This window comes from Manis pentadactyla, chromosome 6, assembly GCF_030020395.1.
Source record: "Manis pentadactyla isolate mManPen7 chromosome 6, mManPen7.hap1, whole genome shotgun sequence".
NCBI lineage: Eukaryota > Metazoa > Chordata > Mammalia > Pholidota > Manidae > Manis > Manis pentadactyla.
The window spans coordinates 57,393,000-57,411,758 of record NC_080024.1 but is presented as its reverse complement, the minus strand read 5'-3'; the positions used below and the strand labels follow the sequence as shown (position 1 = coordinate 57,411,758).

Here is an 18,759-nt window from a genome sequence, read left to right as displayed (position 1 = left end):
CTGTCCTGCAACTGATACCTCAGCAGTTGATTCCCTTAAAAAGTCATCTGGGTGTAGCTGATACCACATGCATTTTATCAGAGCTATTCTTGGTGTGTCTCACTTTATCACTGAGTAATATAACCTTGAACATTCTTAACAGACAAAAAGGGTCTATAAAAGAAGCAAACATTTCTATCACCATTTCAGACCTGACCTTAAACACTTTTAGAATATTAGGTACATCAAAACAATTTGAATCTTTGTGCTGATATGCTAAACCATTGAACTTGTTAAAGAAAAACATTCACATATTTTAAAACATAGCTTAACAAGCAGATTCAAATAATAGATCATTACCAGCTATGCATAGTCGAACACATCTATGTAGGCATTTAGCATACAAAAATAATCGGGAAGTAGAAATTGAGAAGGAAGGGACTCTACTATTAGGAAGAGAAAAGATGTTGCTCACCTGATTTCTCAAGAGTGCCCAAAAAGGGTGGGACTAAGCCCAAGGTTGCTTTGGAAACGACGTCCTATCTAGAGTTGGTTTTTTTGACCATCTCCAACATGAATCGGTGAGCCTCTAAACTTAAAAACAAAACTACACAGTCAAGACTGTGTAGTTTTGCTTTTCTATGCAATCCCTACACCCGAGGCGAGGCTGGGAATGCACGACTGCTCAAGAGCCAGGGTCTGGCCCTGCCCTTATATTTGCCAGATCTGCTGACAGCCCCACATCCTTAGGGCCGGATGCTGGGTGATTGGCTGTCCTAAGGAAGCATGATGGGAGAGAGACCTATTTGGTAGTGTCACATACCACCTGTTTTTCTGATTGGCAGTGCTAAATTTAGCACCTCAAAAGAGGCTTTACCAGGGAAATAGAACCATATTTAAAGAATAACTGTGTTAAGGCTTAGAGAAGAGCATTTGTTGCTAATGTTAAAATCTGAAAACACTGGTCTGAGGAGAATTTGTAACAACAGAAGACACTTGTGGTCAGTCATATAAAATAGCCCCAAACCTGAGGGCTTTGCCCTGTGAGTCAGGCCCCATTTTAGTTCCCTTCCCCCATGAAACCAACCAAATGGACTTGTCAATCATGATAACAGATGAGGGAATTTATCTCATGCATAAGACTTCACTTTCTTTGAAGAATCAGTGCCTGTAAACCTAAACACTGGAGAGAGTCCATTTATACTATCTACATTCTCCAGAATCCACTTGTACTTTGGGGAGAGTTAAGCCAATGTTAATGAGCTAAGTGTTTAAACAGCCCTGCAAGAAATAACATTGAAAGGCAAAATCTGAACTCTGCTTAGATTTAGTCTATATAGGGTAATGACTTCACTTTTTTCATATGTCAGTTTTTTCTGGCATTTATATTTATAAATATGCATGAACTGTTCCTTAATGAGTAGCCAAACTTTATGTTTAAATGATCCATAGGCTTCTTTTTCCAGGCACATGAAGGCTGCTTTACTTATCTGTGGAGTTGCTGTTACTAATGGGCAGTTGTTGGGGGATGATATAGTTGCTATTTCAGTACTGAATTTAATTTCAGGCAAGAGACATTTCAAATACAAAAGAGCATACTAAAAGATCTTTATGGTGGTTCAGCTGAAAGATTTGCAAAACTCTACTAAGAGAGAAGAAAGCTGTCTTGTTCATAATGCAAAGAAACTTGTCTTAATAAAGTGGACTAAATTTAAGTTAAATTTATTTATGTCTGTAATAAAAATGTTCCCTGTTGTAAAAGACCTTGGCCATGCATTAGACTTTTCAACTTTCTGAGTATTTCATACTTTGTATTATTTATATAGTGATTAATTTATTAATATTAAACAGAGCTAAAATATACTGCACAACTGGTGTAGTACAGCTATATAGACAAGATGACAACAGGTATTTATTTAAACATTTGTCTCCTTTACTTAAGCAGTGATATACCTATATTGGTTGCATTTTCCCCCCACAGACTCTATCTTCCATAACTGTTCGATTATTTATTCCAAAATAATTAGTTTCATGTTACATATCTTAAAAATTAGCCCCAATTAGAGAGTCATATTACAGACAACCTGCCAGTCATAAGGCAAAGCAAGACTAGAAATTTTGTGTGATCTTTCTGATTTGTGGTCTCACCAACTGGCTATCTATTTAAAATGTGTTTGTGCATATTTTATATATGTGGTGTATGGCCTATGGTATGTTCATGTATATGTATGTTTAGATTCATTTGACCTAATGTGAAGCAAGCTAATGTCTCACTATGTGTGTTAAGACAAAGTCAAACCACTTTAATTCTTACGAGAAACTGGAGGGAGTGAGTGACCAGAACACTGAAGTCTGTGTCACCTGACCTGGGGCAGTACAGGGAGCCCCAGAGCCAGGGGGACGGGCCATGCATCACAGACAGAGGGGCAAGTGTCGGTCCTCCAAAGCTGCTTGTCTTTTCATTGTGGTACATTTCTAGTACTGTCAAGATTCTTGCCTTTTGGTATTTACATCCTTATTAAGGCATTCAGAGTTAAGAAAGGAAGGGAGAAAAGGAGGAGGAAGGAAGGAGAAAGAAGGAAGGAGCCGTTAATAAATAACTAATACACTACTCTGGAAAGAGACCATCTTGTTGGATTAGTGATCAGTAGTGGACAGTACATGACCTCATAGTAGGCATTAGTTTTAAAATTAAATATGCCATAGTTGGAATACAGTAAGCTGGCCCAGGGGAAACCAAATACTTCTCAGATTTGGGGAGCTTGCTGATGCAGTAACATCTTAAATTACCATCCTAACTGGGGGGAGGAGTCCCATAGATAATCCAAAACAGCTGATAATTCAAATATAATGCCTACTTAGTTTGGAATGTATAGTGTGATGCTCTTTTTGAACATTATAGTCAAGGAAATTTAACAAATATTTATTAAGCATATGCTCAGGATGAATATTATGATAAATTATTATTATTCTGGATTCTATCCTTGCTTATTGACTCAGCAAATATCTACTGAGTAATAACTGTGCCAGGCATTTTGCTAGATGGTGGCTAGATAGTGGCAATCGAGAAGATAATTATGGTTCCTGCATTTTTGGAGACTGGTCCACATAACCTTCTAATAAATTTTCAGTGATCAGTGACTGAGACCTAGACTAAGATATGTTATAAAACTCAGGCAGTAACACCATCAACATAGCTGTTATTGGCGTCAGACTTTATTTATACTATATAGAACCATTTGCCAAAAGAAGAACTTACTGGGGGTTGTCTGAGAAATGGATACAGTTTTTAAGTCTAATGTAAGAGTCCTTTCTGAGAGAAAAGAGTAAAATGAATGTTTCTTATAATTCATTTAAAAATTTTTTGTGCATTCCTCCTGTTTTAAATACAGCTCAGGAACTGGAATTATAGCAATGCATACAACAGACAGAAATCTCTGCCCTCACGAAGTTTGCATTTTAATAAGCATAGTAAAATCTAGTAATACTATATCTATAAACTCCCTTCCACTCAAAGTATTTTAAAGCTAAAATACAGGCTCATCATTGTGTTGTTTTTACACAAAGAAGTAGAAAAACAAATTCAGGAAGTACCCAGGGAAGAATGTGCCAACCAAACAACCTGTTCTAATGGAGAATCACCTGAGTTCCTTGAGTTATAAAGGCAGGCAAAGCGACACTGGGGATGTGGGATACAGGAGAGTACTGTTTAAAACTCAAGAGGAGACTTCCCTTCTCATTTTACTAGCTGCAGTTACAACTGCTTTAGAAGTAAGACCAAATGAATTGATTTCTACAATTATTTGCAGATGTACCAATAGTCACTAACATATGTAATGCTACATTAAATACAGAAAAATTATTTTTACATGTATGATACTTCTACAAAAATAAGAAAGATCTTATTAGTTTTGCATTTCTCAGTAGCTCTGACTCCGGGGTCATATAGAATTTCGCTCCTACCCTACATGGGCCTAAGCAACTTGCTTGAATCTCTGAGTCTCAGATTTTTTCATTGTCAATTGGGGATTATAATACCCTCTTCACAGGGTTATTGGGAAGATCACACAACAGACTGAATGTGACAGTGGCCAGGACAGTGAGGACCTGACACATGGTGGGCATGTAGATTGTTTGCTGGTGTCAAGCATGGCGCAAAGGAAGGTTATTTCAGGGCTTAGTAAACTGATTTGAGCAACTATATAACTACCTGGTAGAATATCCAGGACAGTGTTTTCTAAGAAATCTTTGAAAAGCCCAAAAGTGAGCTCATAGAAACACACGTCATTCTCTCCTGCCAATGGGTATCAGCCCGGGCTAGTTCCCTATGCATTCAGTAAGACTGAGGAATGACAATGGAACATTCTTGGGGTGAAAGGGTCATACCCAACTTTATTCCCATGGTGGCAGGTCAATCACTAGAATCCCGTCCACTCAGAGCAAGTCTGCATGCAGCAAGCTGGTCTCTGCCTCTGGGCCTCTCTACCCCCTGCAGCCATCTCAATCTCTGTCCTCAGTGCTGCCACCTCTCAGTCTCTGCTCTCCTGCAGGCATGCAGCCGTGCTACTGTGTCATCCAGAGCACTGGGCGGAGCTCTTTATAGAGAGTCAATAACAACATATTACCCACACGTGCGCAGTGAGCTAGCCAACCAGGGCCAGGTGAGGATCCTGGCCATAGGAACCTTCACTTGCTCCACACATTCCTTCCCTGAAGAGCCTCAGAAGGTGACATTTACATTTACATGTGTAATTAACGCAAAGCCCAGGAACTACTGGAGTCTGAAAGAAGAAATAAGCTGCATTTCTGGAAGCTCAGGACAGGAAACTGTAAACCAGCTTAGATCTAACCACCAGCAGATGTTCCCTGGAGGTGATATTGTTGTCAAATAATAATCTGCTTCACACATGTTGAAGGGAGGCAGTTGGGCTCCTTTTACTGGGCAACTACTGTAGGCACATGACCTAAGGATTAAGGGTTCTTCCAGGGTCAAAAATGTGTTTGGGAGCTGAAAAATAAAGTTTTGCATTGAAGTATAAAAAATTCTGCAAAACTGAAAAAATAGATATTTATTAAATGTCTACAAAGCAGACATGTCAATTAGTCAATGTATTTATGATGGGTATATTTTAATGTTTGATATGTTAGGGGGTGGATCCTCCAAGAGTAAAAACACCTGTACAGGAAAAAATCTAAAAATGACCCTGTAGGCAGCTGTACTGTCTAAAAAAACAAAGGTAATCTTGGAAGTACTTAAAAGACCCTGAACTCTAAATGACGGTTTATGTTCATATGGAATTCTAAGGATTTTATATATCCATTGAAGAGATTTAGGCTTTTTTACCTCTGTGTTTTACCCCATCTACTTAAAATTCCTGGATAAATACCTACCTCCACGCCCATTTTCTCACCTAATTACAAACAGAATCCTTTTGAAAAACCCTTACTGTACAAGCAAAGTGCTGGATGTTCTCTGACTGGATTTGCTACAGTCGCCCTCCATAAGCTGCTGGATATTCTCTAGGTGCCCCTCAATTCGCTACCCACCCCCTTCTGCCCTATCCTGTGCCCCTGGGAGGCTGATCCCTAGAGGTGTCCTCCCCTGCCCTTTGGCATCTGATAAGGCTTAGCCAAGGGGAAGAGCTGGCAGGGGAAAGTTCGGGGTATTTATGCTCTCGGGTCCCCCCTTGCTCAGCTGTATTTTTGCCAGGAACACCTTCTACTTGTAGCCACGCTCCTGCCAGGGACCCCTTTCCCATACTCTCTTTGAGTTCCTGTAACTGCTCCCTTCTTGTGTTTTCAGCCAGGGCTTTGTATTGTTGCTGATCCCGGGTTCTTCTCCACCTGTCAGTGTCCATGAACTTGCCCTCACCGTGTAATAGTCCTTCACTAAATTCTGTTCAGTTGAACTTCTGAGTTGCTTCCTGTGCTATGACCTGATCTGCTTGTGTGGAGACAATAAAAAACTTTTCTCCCTCTTAAGCTAAATCAACCTAAACACTTACCTTCATTGCTATATAATTGTTTCAGTTTCCAATAGATTCTTCTTACCCTTCCTCCCTACAGGCAGCATGTATTTTTAGTATTAAGTTTAGACTCTTATTCCCTTCCTCCTCTCCTCCTCTCCTCCTCCCTCCCTCTCTTCTGTTCTCCCTCTTTTCTTTCCTTCTCAAGTGATTTTTGAGTGTCTTCTGTGTACCAAGAGCTAATGAGGATCCTTTACTTAGACATTAGTTGGGAAGACAAGAGGACTGTGCAACAGTGGAAGGAGAGACAATGAAAGCTAAGAGCCAAAATGACTGGGAGAAACACTAAAGTGCTCAGGGACCCAGGGCTGGAGAAGAGCAGCGCAGAATGAATTATAAAAAACTTCTTGTGGGAGGGTAACTGGGGTATTTTTATTTCATTCCACAAAAGAACTGAGACATTTCAACAAAAGTACATAAAACATGACAAAAGAGAAGTGGGACTAAAGAGTAACTTTTGGAGAAAATAGAAACAAGTAGAAAACTAAAACCATGTCAAAGAACAACATAAATTCATAAGGCAGTTCTGTTTGCTATAGTTGATTGTCAATGGGTTTCAGCCCCAGGTAAGTTCACTATGGATTCAATGTGACCAAAGAAATGACAGTAGAATGTTCTTGGGGTAAAAGGGTTTATACCCAAGTTTATTTCCAGGGTGGCAGGTCAGTCACTAGAATCCTGTTCACTCAGAGCGAGTCTGCATGCAGCAAACTGGTCTCTGCCTCTGGGCCTCTCTGTCCCCGCAGCCATCTGTCTTTGTCCTCAGAGCTGCCACCACTCCAGTTTCATCTCTGCTCTTCTGCAGCCTTGCAGCTGCACCACCATGTCGCCCAGAGCACTGGGCGGGACTCATTATATAGAGTCAATAACGATGCATTGCCCACATATGTGTAGCAGGCTAGCCAACCAGGGCTAGGTGAGAATCCATGCCACAGGACCTTCACTTTATCAACATTGATCTTCAGGGTTGGTGGTGAACTTCCTGGAAGTTAAAGAAAAAAAAGGCATGAATCTCACTATATAGAGAGAAGCAGACCAATTACACTTCCTTGGGGAAGTATAATTTTTCTAACACTGAATTAAATTTATCACATACAACCTTACAGAAGAACACTGAGTGATATACAGAACACAAAGTGTTTAATGACAAATCTATAGCAGATGCAGAGACCTAATAAATAGGTTGATATTTTTGGTGGAAATGTTTAACAAAAGTTAAGGGCATAACACTAAAAAGAAACTCAGTAAATTTAACTGAATGAGGGGTGGTCTTGCCAATGGATTTCAGCCCTGGGCAAGTTCACCATGTCAGTGAGACCCAGGAATGACAATGGAACGTTCTTGTGGTGAAAGGGCCTATTACCAGGCCTGTTCTCCAGGAAGTAGGTTGAGCACTAGAATCACATCTGCATCCAAAAGTCTGCAGGTCTGTAATCCTCCTTCAACTCTGCCTCTGCCTGGAGCACTGGGTACTCAGTCAGTAATAGCTTATTGCCCAGGGTGTGGAAGCAGTACCTAGCAGCAGGCCAGTTACAGCATCAAGCAGTTTAGGGTCAAGTGAGAATCCTGGCCATAGGAACTTACATTTTCCCCACAGGGGCTAAAGAAATATAGTCCAGGTTTAAAAAATAAGCCAGGGAGTAGGGTGCCAGCTCCTGATCCATGGTGGGGAAGGTATTTATAATACCCAAAAGACCTTTGGTAACTATTACCTCTGAGATATTCCTTTGGCAGAAATTGAAACTGAAGGCCAGAGTACTATAGCTAGGATCCCTGTGTTCTGTAAGGTTGACTGACAAGTGATTACCATTATCTTTAAGAGTTTTTTTAAAGAAAGTTCATACTCCCTGTTGTAGAGATTTTCATATTTTGTCACTGGCATAACATCACTACTTTACACTTACCACATAATTTACATTTTTGTAAGTAAATCCACATCCAGTTGATAATTATGCTCTTGGATTGGAGAATATTGAAGTAGATTTATCATTAGAGACATCGAATGGATCTTCTCTTTGTAAATGTGTAAGAGGCAAGCAAACACCCTGGAGAAGGTTAGCATGAAATGCAAATATAACCTCTCTCAGTGTCAGAACCTGCTGTGACATGAGAAGGCTGAAGGTGAAAGCTGCACCATGTTTTTCATGAGTTCATGACACAAATAGACTTTGAAGATGAAGCCATGTCATGTGCCAATGTTAGAACCAGACTAGCCCAGCTGACTGCCTCATACTTGTTTCTGAGACTCTTGTTTAAAGACTTTAGGGGATAATATTTGGCAGTAAGTATGAATAGGAATTATCACTAGAAAAAGAAAGTCAAGGGATTAGTCATTTTAAGTATTTGATCTTTAAAAGTTCTGAGGGCCAGAAGGCAGTGCATACCAATAAAATTCATCAGGGTGCTCATAGTTTACATGGTAGCTTCTTGACACTGAAAGATTTAACATTTGTGGATTTGACACAGTGACAAACACTACTGAATCATGGTTGTTAATTTTGTGGAGATGTGAATTTGAATCATGTGTATAATACAATTGTGTACCAGGGTGTCACCTACAAATAAGTGAACCCATAGCAGGTCTGACACATTAATGTATGGTTTTTGTTGTCTACTTGTGCCACACAGAGTTATATTAAATGATGAAAAATCACTTGTTCTAGGAATTTATAATAGGAAATATAAACTGGAAATTACTTCCATGTCTACCAGTAGGGAGTATTTATACTGATATAATAGATCATTTGGCAGCTCTTGAAAAATAAGGAATGGTGAAAAGAAACTTGGCTTACCGGAAATTACAACTTACTCTAAAACTAGCAATGAAACTGCAAGATATTGGGACAGTAATATAAAAATATTAAAGAGAATAGAGGGTCCAGAGGTAGACCCAGGCAAATGTGAAGAATTAATCTGTGATGGTTTACTTCATAATGGTGCTGACATAATTGGATATTTATTCAGAATAAAGCAACACATAGTATGTAAAGTAAATCTCAAGTGGATTAAATATCTCAAAGTAAAAAGAACATAATAAAATATGATAACGACATATAGGAAAATATCTGTGGAACCTTACAGGTTGGAGAAATTATCTTAAGCCATGTTAGAAAGTCAGATGCCATAAGGAAAAGACTGAACATTTCACAAAATAAATATAGTTTTGGATGGCACATTCTAACCTAGTCAATTCAAAAGACTGCTGGAAATATTTGCATGCATATGTCAATAAAGGGTCAAATGCCTCAAAACATAGAGGTATGAGTATAAAGATGCTTATTTTAGCATTGAGCTGAAAAAATTTTGGAAACAACCTGAATGCCAATCAACGGGAGAATGAGTGAATGATTTATGTTATACCAATGGTATGAATTTTATCCAGCAATTAATGAGTTAGATCCACATATTGCCCCAGAAAGGATGAGAGTAGGGGCAATCAAGTTGCAGAATGATACGCAGTGTGTATTATTTTCAATCACTGCAATCCATCATTTTAGTCATTGTTTGTATTTGCTTGTTGTTTGTGCGTTTTGCTGTTTTCCCACTGGGCTGTAAAGTCTATGAATTTCCTAAGCAACAAAATTTGTTGGTCTTTAAACCCCTGACTCCTGGTACAGTGCTGGACTAGATAGAAGATATTCATTAAATTCTTATTTAATGAAAATTCATAGTAAACGTTTGGAGCGATACTGAAAAACTGTTTAGAGTGATTTTCTTTAGATAGTTGGGCCTAGCTGTCTCAAGGCAAGGATGAAGAACTTTTAGTTTTTACCTTATAGCTGTCTGAAGTGCTTGAATTTTCAACATGAACATGTATCACTTTCACACACACACACACAAAGACTAATTATTTGTGGTAAAGCACCCCAAACCAATTGAACTTAAAAAATAAAATGAAAACTCATAAAAACATGGTTAATAACAAATAAACAAAAAAACTTTCTCCATAAAAGATACCTCCCTAAACTGCTCTGAGGAATGAAAGTGACCTAGGGCGGAAGACGTCTAAACAAGGGAAATCATACCTGCAGGGGAAAAAACCATGGGAAAGAGGCCTAATGAAGTGTCAGTTGTGTTATTTGGGCATAATGAGTGTGTATGACTTTTATAAAGAGTAAAAAAAAAGGAAAATTCAAATGCTGACAAAAAGCAGTTACAACCATCACCAACATAAATAGGACAGTTGGGACAGTTAATGGGGCTTCGAGAAAACATGTTTCTTTGCTACGGGTGCTGTACCTGCCTTCTGGACTTGACTTTACCTTCCCCAAGCCCGCTGGACCCTCGGTCGGCTGTAAACCACGGTTGCACGCAGCCCGCGCTTTTGGGCCTCAGAGGTGCTGCTGTGCTTGTGGCCTCACCTGGGGGCAACCGCGTGTGTCCTCGCAGCCAAGGGCTGGCTCTCCCCAGCTCCCTATTCCCGCCCCGGGAGTTTGCGTTTGTTCCCACGGAGCAGCCGCGTCTTCCTCTGAAGTCAAGCTCTTTGGCCGCCGCCTTCTGCTCTTCTCCAGCTCTCCGGCCCTTCCTCAGCACTGGCTGAAGACAGCCTCAGCACCGCTCTTCAGAGTGAGCATTCTCCTTTACTTCATCTTTTATTAACTAGATTTTGCAAGTTTTCCTTTTGTTTCTAAATTTTACAACTGCTTTTCGATATATAATAATTAATGAACCTTTGTGTTTTTCTAGTAGGTATGTAGTAAGTGCTCAGAGTGGAAGCCGTTGCCGGCTATTGTCGTTTGGATGCCTTTTCTACACCTTGGCCACACACTTCCTGCCCTCCAGGTCTTAAATGACCTTCACTTTCACACTCCAGCTGTCCTTTGGGTCTTGTCTCCTCCAGGTCTCTTCCCTGCAGAGTTGCTTCTCTCCTAACATCAACAGACGAGATGAAGCTATTTCTCCCATAGTTACCATTATCCTGGGCAAGGCCTGAACATTTATTCTATGGCCAGACATATGCTTATCTTTTTTCCTCCAGTCTCACAGAGAAATGACTCTATTTCCCTTTAAGGCCAGACCAATATTCTGGATGCTTCCCCACTTTTCTCTGCCCAGACTTGCACTATTCCTTATTATATGTTTAACCTCTCCTTACCTGTTAGACACTCATCGAAGTTTAGTAGAGTAACAAGTATAAGACCTTAGTGCAGGTTTAAAAATTCTCTAAGCTTTGCAAAAGCTTTGCAAAAGCAATAGCAGGCCCTGATATCCAGAAGCTGACCAGGTGCTCACAGCTAGGCCCAGGGTCTTTCTGTTCCCTAAGGTATGTGGCCTCCTTTGTTGCAGCAATAAACCTGCATATGTAACTGTGGATACACTCCCCGTGATCTTTGGATGGAGGGTATTGATGTTACATATGTTCATAGATAGCTATGTACACAAGTATGTGTGTGTGCCCGCACGTGTGCACTCACATGCATAGGTGCACAGCAAAAAGCCTGGAAAGATGTCAGTGAAGATAAAAGTGCCGTCTCAAATATGAGAGATGATTAGAGTTGTTAGGAATTAGAAAATTTGGAGCAAGGGAAACAGATATAAGAGTACCACTAGATTTCTGGCTTAAGAAAGTGGGTTTTGGTAATAATGCCTTTTACTGTGTTAAGGAGAGAAGCAAGCTTGGGGAAAGAAAACTTGCTGGATTTTACTTTCCAAATTTTGCTGAAGAGAGCACTAGTGTTTGATCCTGACCAAGCCCACAATAATTTGTATCTTTACAACAGTGGGTCCCAACTGGGGAGAATCTTATGCCAGGGAATATTTGGCAGTATCTGGAGACATTTTTGGTTGTCACAGTTGAGGGTGGACGTGCTAATGGTGTCTAGTGGGTAGAGGCCAGGAAAGCTGCTAGACATTCTAATGCCCAGGACAGCCCTCCACAACAAAGATTTATCTGGCCCCAAATGTTAACAGTGCCAAGGTTGAGAAACCCTGCCTTAGAGGACCACATTTCCCTTATCTTTAAATAACTTTAGTAAGTATATAGGTAGCCTATAGAGCCTTATCAAAACCCAAGCAAAATGCAGTTTCCACATAGAACATTTTCTTGTTAATGCACATACAAGTTGAATATTTTTTAGAAAGCATTTTATTACATTAAAGTACATAAGAGGAATATATTTATTGCATATGTTTATTAAGCATATGAATAAGCATATTCACCAAGTCAAGCACCACTGATACTTCCCCTTGTGTATCTAGGATACATAGCAGGACACTAAGCATGACTGACTACAGTTAATGTTCTATCACAAGGTAGCTGATTAGAAAGATACAGTTACTTCATTTGATAAGATAGCTGCTGCTCTACCCTCTGACTCACTTTGAAAAAAATTAGTGGTTCTGAAAGCTTGAGATACTATTTTTACTCTCCTAATTTGGCTCTTGTGTAATTATGCCTCTGTTTCTCATTTTTCTTACTTTGGTCATAGTGGTAGAGAACGAATGGGTGTGTGTATGTGTGTACATGTGTGTATTGTGTTTTTAGGATAGGAAGGCATTGTGGTCACTCTGAGAAAGCTCAGGTAATTTTTCTTTCAGGATTACTGACAGTCTGAAAGCCTGAATTTATAGTTTCACAAAGTCAGATTTTCCTTTTATTTTTATTTTATTTATTTATTTGTTTTTTTATTTTGGTATCATTAATATACATGTACATGAACAACATTGTGGTTACTAGACTCCCCCCATTATCAAGTCCCCACCACATATCCGATTGCAGTCACTGTCCATCAGCATAGTAAGATGCTATAGAGTCACTACTTGTCTTCTCTGTGCTATACTGCCTTCCCTGTGCCCCCCTACATTATGTGTGCTAATCATAATGCCCTGTTTTCCCCCTTATCCCTCCCCACCCAGCTTCCCCAGTCCCTTTCCATTTAGTAACTGTTAGTCCATTCTTGGGTTCTGTGAGTCTGCTGCTGTTTTATTCCTTCAGTTTTTGCTTTGTTATACTCCACAGATGAGTGAAATCATTTGATACTTCTCTTTCCCCACCTGCCTTATTTCACTGAGCATAATATCCTGTAGCTCCATCCATGTTGCAAATGGTAGGATTTGTTTTCTTCTTACGGCTGAGTAATATTCCATTGTGTATATGTACCACATCTTCTTTATCCATTCATCTACTGATGGACACTTAGGTTGCTTCCATTTCTTGGCTATTGTAAATAGTGCTGTGATAAACATAGGGGTACACATGTCTTTTTCAAACTGGGCTCCTGCATTCTTAGGGTAAATTCCTAGGAGTGGAATTCCTGGGTCAAATGGTATTTCTATTTTTAGTTTTTTGAGGAACCTCCATACTGCTTTCCACAATGGTTGAACTAATTTACATTCCCACCAGCAGTGTAGGAGGGTTCCCCTTTCTCCACATCCTTGCCAACAGTTGTTGTTGTCTGTCTTTTGGATGGTGCCCATCCTAACTGGTGTGAGATGATATCTCATTGTGGTTTTAATTTGCACTTCTCTGATGATTAGCGATGTGGAGCATCTTTTCATGTGCCTGTTGGCCATCTGAATTTCTTCTTTGGAGAGGAGTCTGTTCAGATCCTCTGCTCATTTTTAATTGGCTTATTTGCTTTTTGTTTGTTGAAGTGTGTAAGCTCTTTGTATATTTTGGATGTCAACACCTTATCGATATATCATTTATGAATATATTCTCCCATACTGTAGGAAGCCTTTTTGTTCTACTGATAGTGTCCTTTGCTGTACAGAAACTTTTTAGTTTGATACAGTCCCACTTGTTTATTTTTGCTTTTGTTTCCCTTGCCCCTGGAGATATGTTCATGAAGAAGTTGCTCATGCTTATATTCAAGAGTTTTGCCTATGTTTTCTTCTAAGACTTTTATGGTTTCATGAATTACATTCAGGTCTTTGATCCATTTCGAGTTTACTTTTGTGTATGGAGTTAGACAGTAATCCAGTTTCATTCTCTTACATGTAGCTATCCAGTTTTGCCAACATCAGCTGTTGAAGAGGCTGTCATTTCCCCATTGTATGTCCATGGCTCCTTTCTCATATATTAATTGACTATATATGCTTGGGTTAATATCTGGACTCTCTATTCTGTTCCACTGGTCTCTGGGTCTGTTCTTGTGCCAGTACCAAATTGTCTTGGTTATTGTGGCTTTGTAGTAGAGCTTGAAGTTGGGAAGCGAGATCCCCCCTGCTTTATTCTTCCTTCTCAGGATTGCTTTGGCTATTCAGGGTCATATGTGGTTCCATATGAATTTTAGAACTATTTGTTCCAGTTCATTGAAGAATGCTGTTGGTATTTTGATAGAGATTGCATTTTAACAATATTAATTCTTCCTACCCAAGAACATGGCATGAATTTCCATTTATTAGTATCCTCTTTAATTTCTCTTAGGAGTGTCTTATAGTTTTCAGGATATAGGTCTTTTACTTCCTTGGTTAGGTTTATTCCTAGGTATTTTATTATTTTTGATGGAATTGTTTTCCTGATTTCTCTTTCTGCTAGTTCGTTGTTAGTGTATGGGAATGCAGCAGATTTCTGTTTATTAATTTTGTATCCTGCAACTTTGCTGAATTCAGATATTAGTTCTAGTAATTTTGGAGTGGATTCTTTAGGGTTTTTTATGTACAATATCATGTCATCTGCAAACAGTGACAGTTTGACTTCTTCCTTACCAATCTGGATGCCTTTTATTTCTTTGTGTTATCTGATTGCCGTAGCTAGGACCTCCTGTACTATGTTGAATAAAAGCAGGGAGAGTGGGCAACCTTGTCTTGTTTCCGATCTTAAGAGAAAAGCTTTCAGCTTCTCACTGTTAAGTATGATGTTGGCTGTGGGTTTGTCATATATGGCCTTTATTATGTTGAGGTACTTGCCCTCTATACCCATTTTGTTGAGAGTTTTTATCAAGAATGGATGTTGAATTTTGTCAAATGTCTTTTCAGCATCTCTGGAAATGATCATGTGGTTTTTGTCCTTTTTGTGGATGTGGTGGATGATGTTGGTGGATTTTTGAAAGATTTTCCTTTTAGATATGTATTCTTAACTAAACATACAATCTCTTCCTAAGAAATTTTTTTTTTAAAAAACGAAAATGATATCTGAATATATTGGGCACTAAAAAATATTTCCATCCAGGCTCAAGTTCAACTTAGAAGAAATTATGAAGTATTCTATTTGTAATTACTTGATACAATAAGAAAATATCATTTTAAAAAGTGACTTGAACTCTGTTATTTCTTCCTGAGAATGAAAACTATACTAGATCAAAGTGAAATCAAACAATATATTATAGATAAAACATTAATTTATATTAAAAATATGTAAAAGCTTATTTCAAAAGACATAAGAAAAATAATTTGCCTTCATAAAATAAAGGTTACATTTTTTTAATTGTTGGAAAGTTGGTACTGAGCCTTTCTTAAAGCAGGTATTGTGTGGGTGGCAATGCTAATAATCCTGTTTAGAGGGATACAGTCTTAGGAAGTCATCTATCTATGAAGTTCTTCAGCATTCCATATGCTCAACATGTTAAAATGACTTTTTATGTTCGATTATGGCACTGTGCATTTTAGTCCAACAAAGAGAATGTTCAACTATTTGTTCAGTGTTCAAAAATATTTCCCTATAGAATGACAAGATCTATGACAACTACCTTTTTCTTTCCTAACAGGGATGATTTTTCATCAGCTACTATGTGCTATATTCTCAGTTATTGTATCATTCAAATGAATCATAGACTGCCAACTCATTTCTGCATTAAAGGGCTTTAAGGCTGGGACTTTTGAGGGTTGAATATGAACCTGCCTGTGTTTGAGGACACTAGGTTTTTAGCTGACTCTATTTGGAGTCCTATAGTTATATTTTTCTTTCCTTCTCTGTTGAATAAAGAGAACATTTTTTATGATTGCCAAGGAGTGTTCTATTCCAGGCAAAGAAAATTCTTATCTGCCTTCTACTTCCCCAGAATTTTCTTTAAATTTTACTCTAAAACTTATCTGACCACTTGATCATTTGGCTCCCAAATACCAAGTCCTTAGGAGTATCATATGCCTGTTCTAATAAGAAAACCAAGAATGCGCCTATGTATTTAATACCCCTTAGAGATGAGTGAGTGCTTTCAGCTCTTATTGGTTTCATTCATACCATTATTCACAGGCAGGGAATATGGGCATCCGAGAGTTTAGTTGCCCAAGTCCTCAGAGGTCTCCTTCCTAGCAGGGCTACAGTTAGAATTTAGGCCTTTAGCTCTTCAAACTCCTAACATTTAAGAGGAGTAATACAGAATAGACCATTATCTTTAAAACAACTGTTCTCTTCTATGTGAATGCAAGTTGATTATAACGGGCTCAAATACCTGATATATTTTATAAAATCAGTGCTCCACTATTTTAATAAGCCCTATTTCAGGATTTCAGTTCACTTGTAAAGAGGTACATGGCAACCTCAACAAAAAGGCCTTTATCTAATTAAAAAAAGATTCAAAAGATTCAAATGTCTCTAGGTTTCTTAAGAGAAGGGCTGAGTTTATCTCATCTCCTTTGCCTCCAAAAGGTGATTCTAGATTAGACATAAAGTGGGATTCCTCATTAAAAAATTAAAACAAAGTGAACCTTGGTACTATTTCCACTAATGTATACAGCAAAAGTCATGTAATTTAAATATCAATGACACTCATTTTAAGTAAGTCTTTCAATGTTATTGAAATAGCCATATAAAGTTTGAAGTCAAAAATATACTTTAATTCTAGTAACATGAACAGCAAAGTTTCCTTGGTAATTTCTATTAATGGAAGTGGCAGCAGTAGATGTTAAAAATTATCCAAAAAATTAGATGAGTTACTTTATTACAAAACGTTTAAATGAGCACACCATAACTCAGGTTTATAGGTCACTTGATATAGTATGCTCTGGGAACTTATACTGTTAAACTTTCCGAAGGGCATTTAATATTGGCCTTTACTTGTTGGCTATTTATGCTCACTAGTGGGGCATATAACTCTGGGCGTAACTGCATCTGGTTTCTGATTTTTTTCCCAAAGAGTTCTAAATGCAGAAAATATCTTTCCTATTCTGAATAAACCTTTGGCATATTTTCAAATATCCAAGCACTATAACCATTATAATCTGCCTGTCCTGCAGTGGCCCTAAGAGACTAGATGGGCAACACTACGGGTTAGCAACACATACATTTGTTATTCTTTTGGGACTTATTTTGCAGAGTTCTTGGTGGCATTTCCTAAGCACCATATATTGTTAAAACTGTCTGATTAAACATGTGATGGCTAAACACGAATTCTTTTTCAAACAGGACCCTACAGAGTGGTCCTTGTCATTCTAACTTCTTTTTACTATTTCTACTATAGAAATGTGTCAATCTAAGTGTTTCTGTGGCAACCAATGTTGAATTCTTCTATTTTGAATCTTACAAATTTGGAACACAGATGTCACCAGTATGAAATTACTTCATTTAAGTTTTGAACTCTTTAAAAACCAAAATACTCTCTAAAACAATGTTTGCTAAATTGCAGACTCTGATCCAGTATGTCTGAGATTCTTCCTTTCCCACGAGCTCCTGTGTGATGACGAGGCTGCTGGTCCTCTCCAGCAAGGCTCTGAAAGACACACCAGATAAAATCAAGCAGCTGACTTGGAGCAACTGATTCGTTAGACATATAGTCCTACAGCAGTTGTGGAAAATGTTTTCTTTCTACCTTATGTTAACTCTTCGCTTATAGAAAACCAGGCAATGAAAGGGAGGACCTAGAACTGTGCATACATAATGGCGAAATGTTCCTCCTTTCGAACAATCTGAAACTTCTCAGTTTGGCTCAAACAGGCTAAACCTTATAGGTTTACAGGACAGTGTCTGCTTACCAAACTAGAAGAAACTTCCCTGAAGCTACCACCAAAGGATGCTCAAGACTAGTCCTGATGGAATGGTCCCCAGATCAAGTCTTTGTGAGATTTTTCAGAGATCACCCATTATGGATAGAGATACAATTATCAAATGTGAGTTTGTAAATATACATGTATGTGTACATGTGTGTTTACTCCAGAACGGAGCAGGGAAAGGAGGAGGAGGACACATTGAAAAAAAAAATCTTATACCCCAGAGGAGAATGTCAGCACACAATCATAGCTGGGTTTGCACTTCTTCAGCACAGTAACTGCTCCCATCCTCATTTGTCATTTCATCACGTTGTTATAGCTATTGCTTGTCATCTTGTCTTTATCATCTCACTTTTTATTGCCTTAGATAATATTTCCTACTGGTGTCTGACATGGAATTCTATGTTAGGGAATTTCACCAGGACAATGCCATGAATGTGAAAAATTCTGGATATGACTATTGGGTTAAATTTTCTATACAGTATACAATTAGGTACTTAGGGCCAGGGAAAACAAATTCTTTATTACTTCATCTATTCTAAATATTTTTCCCATTAAAATTAGTGATATGGTGAAAAAGCATAGGAGAAATGAATTAAAAATGAATTCCTTTTTCATGGAAAAGGGATATACCATAGTGAGAAATAAGTACATTTGACTTTGGAAAATTGTCTTCACTTGCTTTGGTTACTGTCCTGTTATAAAAAAGATCACTATTCTGCAATGGGAATTTTAAAGAGGAATGTATTCCCTATCAAATATTAACCACCATGATGATTTTTCCTCCTGCACTGGAACAATTACATTTATAAAGAGCACTTGTAAGTCAATAATCGTACAAGAAAATATATCCCCTATTTGCAAAAGGTTGAATGAGATAATCAGACAA

The 18,759-nt window shown here is 38.4% G+C and overlaps 1 protein-coding gene across 50 annotated transcripts in view; it reads right to left on the bottom strand.

Moving 5' to 3' along the window:
* The window catches only part of TTN (titin), a 263,454-nt gene extending 262,778 nt beyond the window's left edge, over positions 1 to 676 (bottom strand). For all 50 annotated transcript variants that reach the window (XM_057503886.1, XM_057503834.1, XM_057503857.1 and 47 more), the window contains exon 1: positions 455 to 676. The gene's annotated coding sequence lies outside the window, so the exon portion shown is untranslated. The remainder of the gene's footprint in view (positions 1 to 454) is intronic.
* Between the last annotated feature and the right edge of the window lie 18,083 nt (positions 677 to 18,759).